This window comes from Thermobia domestica, chromosome 3 (genome assembly GCF_964235325.1).
Source record: "Thermobia domestica chromosome 3, izTheDome1.hap1.1, whole genome shotgun sequence".
Classification (NCBI taxonomy): domain Eukaryota; kingdom Metazoa; phylum Arthropoda; class Insecta; order Zygentoma; family Lepismatidae; genus Thermobia; species Thermobia domestica.
In genome coordinates, this window is record NC_137456.1 from 277,067,653 (window position 1) to 277,075,400 (window position 7,748).

Here is a 7,748-nt window from a genome sequence, read left to right on the forward strand (position 1 = left end):
TTGAATATTATCCATGAGACTTTGTTATTCCAGTGCGTGGTTGAAAGGGCCGTGATTACACTTAAAGAATCTGTGCATATTATTGCTTTTTTAATTTCCTGTTTTTGATGTATAAAAAGGCTTGTCTTATTGCGAATGCTTCGCCATCAAAAATAGACATGTTTTTTGGTAATTGATATTTGATAGTGATATCTTCCTCGGCTATGTAGATAGCTGCTCCGACATTGGTATTGGGATATTTGGATGCATCTGTATATATTAAAGAATGTTCCTGGGCAAATTTTTCTATGTTGTATTGCCAAGTGTTTTGAAATATTTGTTTTTTCAAACCTATATTCTTGATATTGATATATGATGGAATCAATGCTACTATTTGTACAATGTTTACTGAGTATTTCCATGCATAACAAGTAATAGATGGTAATTTGTGTATATATTGATAGTATTTATGTAATTTAATGTAAGCTTCCACAATCCACGGTTTATTTTTCGAATATGGGGTTTTCTTGTTTTCCAGTAGCATAATTATTTTTTGAAGTTTAGCAATTAAAGTTGAGTTTGCTTTGCTAAAACTATTTATGATAAACTTGTTGCCTATCTTTGAGATTTCCAATTGGATTGGTAAGCATTTGGATTCATTTAGTAAAGCTATTTTCGGACAAAATTCTGGTTGTGAAAAAATAATTTTAGCAATTTTATGTAAAATTTGTTCTATTTTGTTGTAATATTTGTTGCTTTTGTTATAAAATAAGTTTCCATATAGAAGTTTTGCTTGACTGACTTGTTTTAATATTTTGATTAAAGTAATCGGATTGATACCCCACTTCTTTGCAGATAAACATCTTAAAAGTTGTATATGATTTTCCGAGCTCCTTATTAGGTTTTGCATTTGTTCATTCCAATTAAGTTTCTTATCTAAATATATACCTAGGTATTTAATATATGGTTCCGGTTGTAATTTTATATTGTTATAAGTTAAGTGATGTTTTGGATTGTTCTTTTTTTCGTGAGAAAATTATATATTTGGTTTTGTTCCAGTTCAGTTCAAATCCATTGCTTTGCATCCAGGAAACCAGTGTGTTTAAATTATTTTCTGCAATAGTAATTCCTTTTTCGATGGTGGAAGCAGTAGTGCTGAGTAGGACGTCATCAGCAAATGATATTATTGTGCTCTCCTTCCATTTTATATTTATTAAATCAAGAATATATATATTGAAAAGTACTGGGCTAAGTTTGCTTCCTTGTATTAATCCTAATGATGTTTCTCTAGGCTGCGTGAATGTATTTTTTATCTTTATATCTACGTTTTGGTTAATTAGTGTGTTGTGTACAATTCTTGTAATTTTTCCTGGAATTTTTAGATTTGCCATTTTTCTGATTAATATATCCAGAATTACATTATCATATGCTCCTTTTATATCAAAGGAGGTTATTAACATTACATTCCTTGTGATGAAAGTTTTACATATGTCTAAGGTTAATAATCCTAAAGCATTGTATGTTGATTGTTTTTCCTGAATCCAGTAATGTTGTATGGGAAAATTTGATTATATTCTAGGAACCAATTTAGTCGATTTAATATTAAATTTTCAAAGATTTTGTAAGCGCAAGGTAACAGTGCTATTGGTCTAAAATTATTTGCTGGATTTAATGAGTTTTTTTATTTCGGTATTGGGATTATGAGTACCTTCTTCCATTCCTTTGGAATATTACCAGTATTCAATATTTGATTGTAATATCTTAGTAACATCTGAAGTTCCTTTAAGGGTAAGTTTTTGTAATGTTTATATCCAATTCCATCAATTCCAGGAGCCGAATTTCGGTGTATATTATTTATAACGAATTTTAATTCTTTCATATTAAATTCTGAGTCTAATTCTTTACAGTTACTGCTAAATAAGCAGCCTTTCACTAAGAGCCGATTGTTATTTACTGAACAGGGAGCGAATTTTTGATTAAATGTTTCTATCCAGGTTGAGTCTTGTAAATGTAATGGAGTTTCTTGATTGTAAGGATAGTATTTAAATTTCTTCCAGAATAACCAAATCTTATACGAAGATGTACGAACCGTTAAAGAATCACAAAAGGCTTGCCAACTTACCCGTTTTGTTTGATTGCCTATTTTTTTAAATTCTGCTTTTTTCTTTTAATATTCAAAAAATAATTTTGGATTTCTGTTATTAATAAATTCTTTGAATGCAGCTTGACAGGCATTAGCGCTTTGTTGAAAAATTTTATTCCACCATATAGGTTTCTGTTGATTTGTGAATTATATTTGAATATTTTGATATTTTCTTTTTTCCTCTGATTATTTATTTGGGTTGATGTGGATTTTATTATTTTGAATATATCTGATGCTGTTGTTAATGATGTGATTTTGTCGTCAATTATTTTCTGATATTCCTTCTGATTGAAATTAGAGTAGACGTGTTGAAGTTTAGATCCTGAATTTTTAGTTTTTTGATGTGTAGGCTTATCCATGTTTTTCAAATAATGGGTTTTAAATATTATAGGAAGGTGGTCGCTAGTACATGGATGATAGTAGGTGGACCACTCCGTTTCTATGTAGTGAGTATATTTGGTCAATGTTAAATCAGGTGCACCATATGAATTAATGCTTATACGTGTAGGAGAAACATCATTCATATATATATAAAGTTGGAGTTAATAAGTGATTTCATTAGTGCTTTTCCAGATTTATCGTTTCTATTTGATCCCCAAATTTTGGCATTGGTATTATAGTCCCCTATGATGTAATCTAATTTGTGATTTGGATTTAGTAATGAATTCCAAAAATTTAGATCAGGTTGGAGTTTTGGAGGAATGTATATATTTAGCATTTTAATATTGTGAATTATTATACCTATTGTTTGAATATGAGGATGGTATTTTCTGAAGTCTAATGAGAATGTTTGATATATGATGTTCTTTTCTATGCACACTGCTATTCCACCATAGGAGTCAAATCTAAGTTGATTAATACAATTGTATCCTTTTATATTTAAAGGTAATTTAGCGTTACACCAAGTTTCTTGAAGGAAAATGATATCTGGCGAGAAAATATGTATAAGTATTTGGAGATAGTATCCCTTTTCATATGCACTTTGTATATTTCATTGTAGTATTGTTAACCTTTTATATTCTGCCCTGCCCATTTTTTTAATTCTAAACAAGATTGAATGTTAGTAAGAATGATTTCTAGCTGAGGATTACTATTGTTTTCCATATTGGGATCGAACAAAGGTAGAAGACATGGCTTCCATTATTTTTTGTTTGTGTACTTTGAATCTGTCACCTGATGTTTGCTCATATTCTAAGTTTTCTGAAATTATGGGTCTGTCATATTGACTCTGACGCAATGGAAGGATTGTTGGCTTCTCCTTTAAGTCTGACATTGTAGATTCCTTTGTATTTGATTTTAGTTTTTGTGAATTTTGATTTACAAGGATTTTTCTTTTATAATTAAATTCTTCTTTTATTGGGTGGAGGTGTTGACGATTCTCTTCTGTTTTTTTTTTATTTTTTTTTTGCGAGATTGGGTTTTTTGGGAAGTTTGTAGAGAATGGATTTGGACGTGATAAGGTTTTCCGGAGTGGAGACTCTGGGTAATTGTTGATTGAAAACGTCTCTGTGTTTGATTTTATTGTTTTGAAATCTGTCTGATTTCGTCTTCTTTTTTCAGGAGGAATATCAAAAAACTCTTGTTGCGCTATTACTAATGGTGGCATATCTGCGAGGGATGCCACTGATGAATAAGACTTGTTAATCGTGTTAAAATTGAACTTTGTGTGAAAAGGAGGTGAGTAAGATGAGTTCTTACTTGGGGTCTGTATGTTGTTTGATATTTCTTGGTTTTTCTTTCCTAGTAGTTTGTTGGCTTCATTGAAAGAAAGTCTTTCCTTTGCCATTAGTTCCATAATTTTCTCCTGGCGAATTCTGGACATTGGGAATAATTAGCCAATGAAAAAGTAGGTTCAAGATGTACGATTTTGTACGGCGTTGCACATACATTGTGTCCAAGCTATTCCTTTGACAACTGGCAACAGCTAACCAGTCCCTGTCTAATCTGTAGTAACTATACACCAGACCCAGGTCAATTACTCCTACCAGTTTCCAAACCAATCCCAAGCACATATACAGGAACGGAACCCACGTTTCTTGTTTCGGTAGCAGAGAAGCCAAAACAATATTCTTTTTTTCTTGTAGCAACTAAGCTTTTTTAATTTCAGGAAATATATCCAAACACACCTTTTCAACTGTAACAAGTTTATTACAGCATCAAAATAGAATTAGCAACCATAACATGTAATACACCAACAAATAACGATGATTATAGATACTAAATTTCAAAGAAGTAATTTTTAAACGAATGTGTAAGAAATAAATTTTCAACTTCCGAAATCTCAAATATCAATTCTTAAAAGTATTATTTTTTCTGACACCGAAGTAACCTATTTTCCTTTAACATACAAAAAACAAAGGCTGCAACTACGATCAACAAATTTAGAATATATCTCAAAATTTAAACCTTCCTTCGTTAACAAATTCAAATCCAATTGTAATTATTTTAAACAGAGTTTTCAAGTAGTTCAAATTAATTCTTTCCAAAATTTTATTACTGCAAGAAGTTACGTAAGTATCCTCCACTAAATAATTCCGTCGTACCAAATCTTATCGGTTTTGGTCAAATAGTTATTGCGCTCTATATGACTATCAGTTGCTACCATCACTTACGTCTACCAAATTCACTTCTTTTGGATTTGAACCACATGGGGATCCGAACACAGAAAAAGGGAGTAACCCAGTACTCCACAGGAAATAAAGAGAGGGTGAAATTAATTTAAAATCTCCTTCCACTTACCAAAAAACGTTATATATTTCGACCTCCCGTCATTCCCCATACAGCACTAGAGCACTGCCCAATTTCTGATTTTGCCATTGACTCTACTTACCAGAGATCACACATATAATCACAATAATATTAAATAATTTAAAGCAACACTATTAAAACTTCCACCATTCAAAGCTCTTCCACATGTGTTCATCAGCTTTAACAATTTTTCAAACACGTCTCCAAACTAGAATTTTTAGGTTACATTATATCGAAACACCCATTTCACAAAATTTGAACCTTTCCTATTCACGTACGAAGTCTAGAATGATGTGGCTAACAAGGTTCACCCCGCAGCAAGCGTGCAATCAGTTGTCGGCACTAGTCCTGCCATCTCTTGACCGGTGAGAGAACTTCTCATGGCTATCAAACTGCTCCATAAAATGTGACCTCTACCGAGTAGAAGTGTAATTACATAACCACTTACTTACAATGTCTTTACAATACCATTCCTCGAAATCTCTCCCTTTTTCTTCCTTCGAACGCATATATTACGTTACAACGGGTTAAGTTTAGAGTTGGTACTCAGTTTTCTTTTATAATAATTAGGAAAATTTACAGGTGAAATGAGATAAGAAATGATGATTTGGAGTTCTTATGTGGGCGCAGTTTAATTATACGGATCCATAGATTGTAAAATGTACAGAAAAAAATTGGGTAAGTCTTTAATTTGTCCATTTCTTATCGAGAACAGAACCGAACCAACCCCTGCGGGGCTTCTAACCCGTTCCTACTACTTTTACTACTACTGCTACTTATACTATGGATCCGTATAATACAAGTGCACGCTTATGTAATATTTAGGCGTACAAGTGTGGCAGTAAAGTTATGTTTAATACAAGAAAAGATACGTAGAAGTGGGTGCTATTTGCAAAACCGGAAGGTTTTTATGAATTCAGCAGCATGGTAGTCGTATAGAATGGCGAATCCATTCTGTATGATATTTCTTCATTGTTTCATAGAATTATATAAGAAAAATGATAGTCTAGGCATCGGTTTAAAATTGAGTTCTAAGGGCAAATCATGTAACAATTGGCACCCGATATTTTTGAATATATACCCATCACTGATCAGAAAAATGCCGGATGCCAGAAAAAACACCTCACGGGAGGGGAAGGGGATTGGGAGAAAGCCGAAATTTTATCAATTTCTATTATTCACTATATATCCGTAACCATTGGAGGAAGAGCATCCAATCTTTTTTCATTTTGTTTGTCCAATGGTCTTCTACAATCTAATTCTAGTGTATTTTTGAGCTAAATATAATGGTTTTCATGTTATTTTCATTTTTACTCAATATTGGTTGCGCGTGACGTGAGTTTTTTAGCCACAGATTTTTTACAAGATCGAATTAGGAAAAGTGTTTCGTCTAAAAGATTTTCTTCATTTCGCGCTCTTTCAAAAAAAGTATACTTATATTATTGTAGGGCTAATAGTGCCTGAGTTATATGCGACTTTATTCTGTCATGTGCGAACTGATTAGGGCGCGGCCTAAGAGCTACCTTCCAACAAACGGTAGATATTAGCAGCTGATGATGATTAATATATATATATATATAAAATCTTGTCTGCCTGCAAGTATATAATCCTAATGATTAAGTCTGTCTATAATCTAATTAAAAATATCCCTTTGTTATATCAATTGAGGGACTTTTCGGAAAATAACCCTTGTAAAACACAAAATTTCTCAGGAGAATAAGGAGAGAGCTTTCTCTAGTACACAGTATGAGAAACTCTAGAAATCTGTTTGTTTATACGTGTCTCTGATACTTTCTAAACATGCCCGAACATGCGGCTTTCTATTCATTTTTCTGAAAAAATCTTGTTTCGACAAGGGCAATTTTTGCTACAAGTACTTCGATTTATGTACTACAATGGTACTGAGCAAAGTAGAACAGAAGCCAGATTTCAAAATTCCCTTCAAGAGAGAATCATGAACAATTTGCCATACACGTTTTTTTATATATATTACCACCTTTCCATTTTAATGCTTACTGTAACGGTAAGAAAAGAAAGCAAAAAATAAGATATTCCTAACACATTTTATAAATGATCAATTTTTAAACTGTAAAATCTTATTTACAGAAGAAGCACTTGCCTATCATTAAGATTGTGTACAGTTGCTACAATACAATAAATCTATGATAAGAAATGTAATAAAAGGAAGTCACATATAATATTTAAGAAATCTCTACACAAGAGAACAAATTATTTCATTTGTAGAATTAGTTCTCAATAATGTCATGCCTCTCTTATATAAAGGTAACCAAGAAAGTTCTCTCGCTTTTCCACTGATCACTTTCGAACATCGATTTGTCACCCAAGACGTACCTAAAAGATCAAAAATAGTTCCCGTCAACATCGACGACCTTCTGCCAACGTTCTGGAAGGCCATTGATTCCATCGCAGAAGAACTTGGTGGGTCGTGAAGCGAACATGTTAACGAGTGCACTTACACCTTTACTAGGGATTTGAACTGTTGTCCTCTAAGGTGATTGTCCAAGGAATGGAACAGGTAATAATCAGACAGTGCAATGTCCGAGGAGTATGGCGGATGCAATAGTATTTCCCATCCGAAACCTAGAATTGTGTCCCGCGTCATCCTGGCCATGTATTGCTTGTCCTGTAACAGGAGGACCCCTTTGCGCTTTAGAAGTGCTGGCTCCAGAATTTTGAGTTTTTCCTGAACACGGTCGACTGCTGACAGTACACAGTCGCATTGATGCTCTGACCAGCTGGTAGCAGTTCCCGATGCACGGTGCAGTCCACGAAATACACAGGAGAATCTTCTTCTGATGCAGTGCTGGTTTCGGCTGTTTTGGAACCGGTTCATGGGATGCTAACCAATGAGACGGCG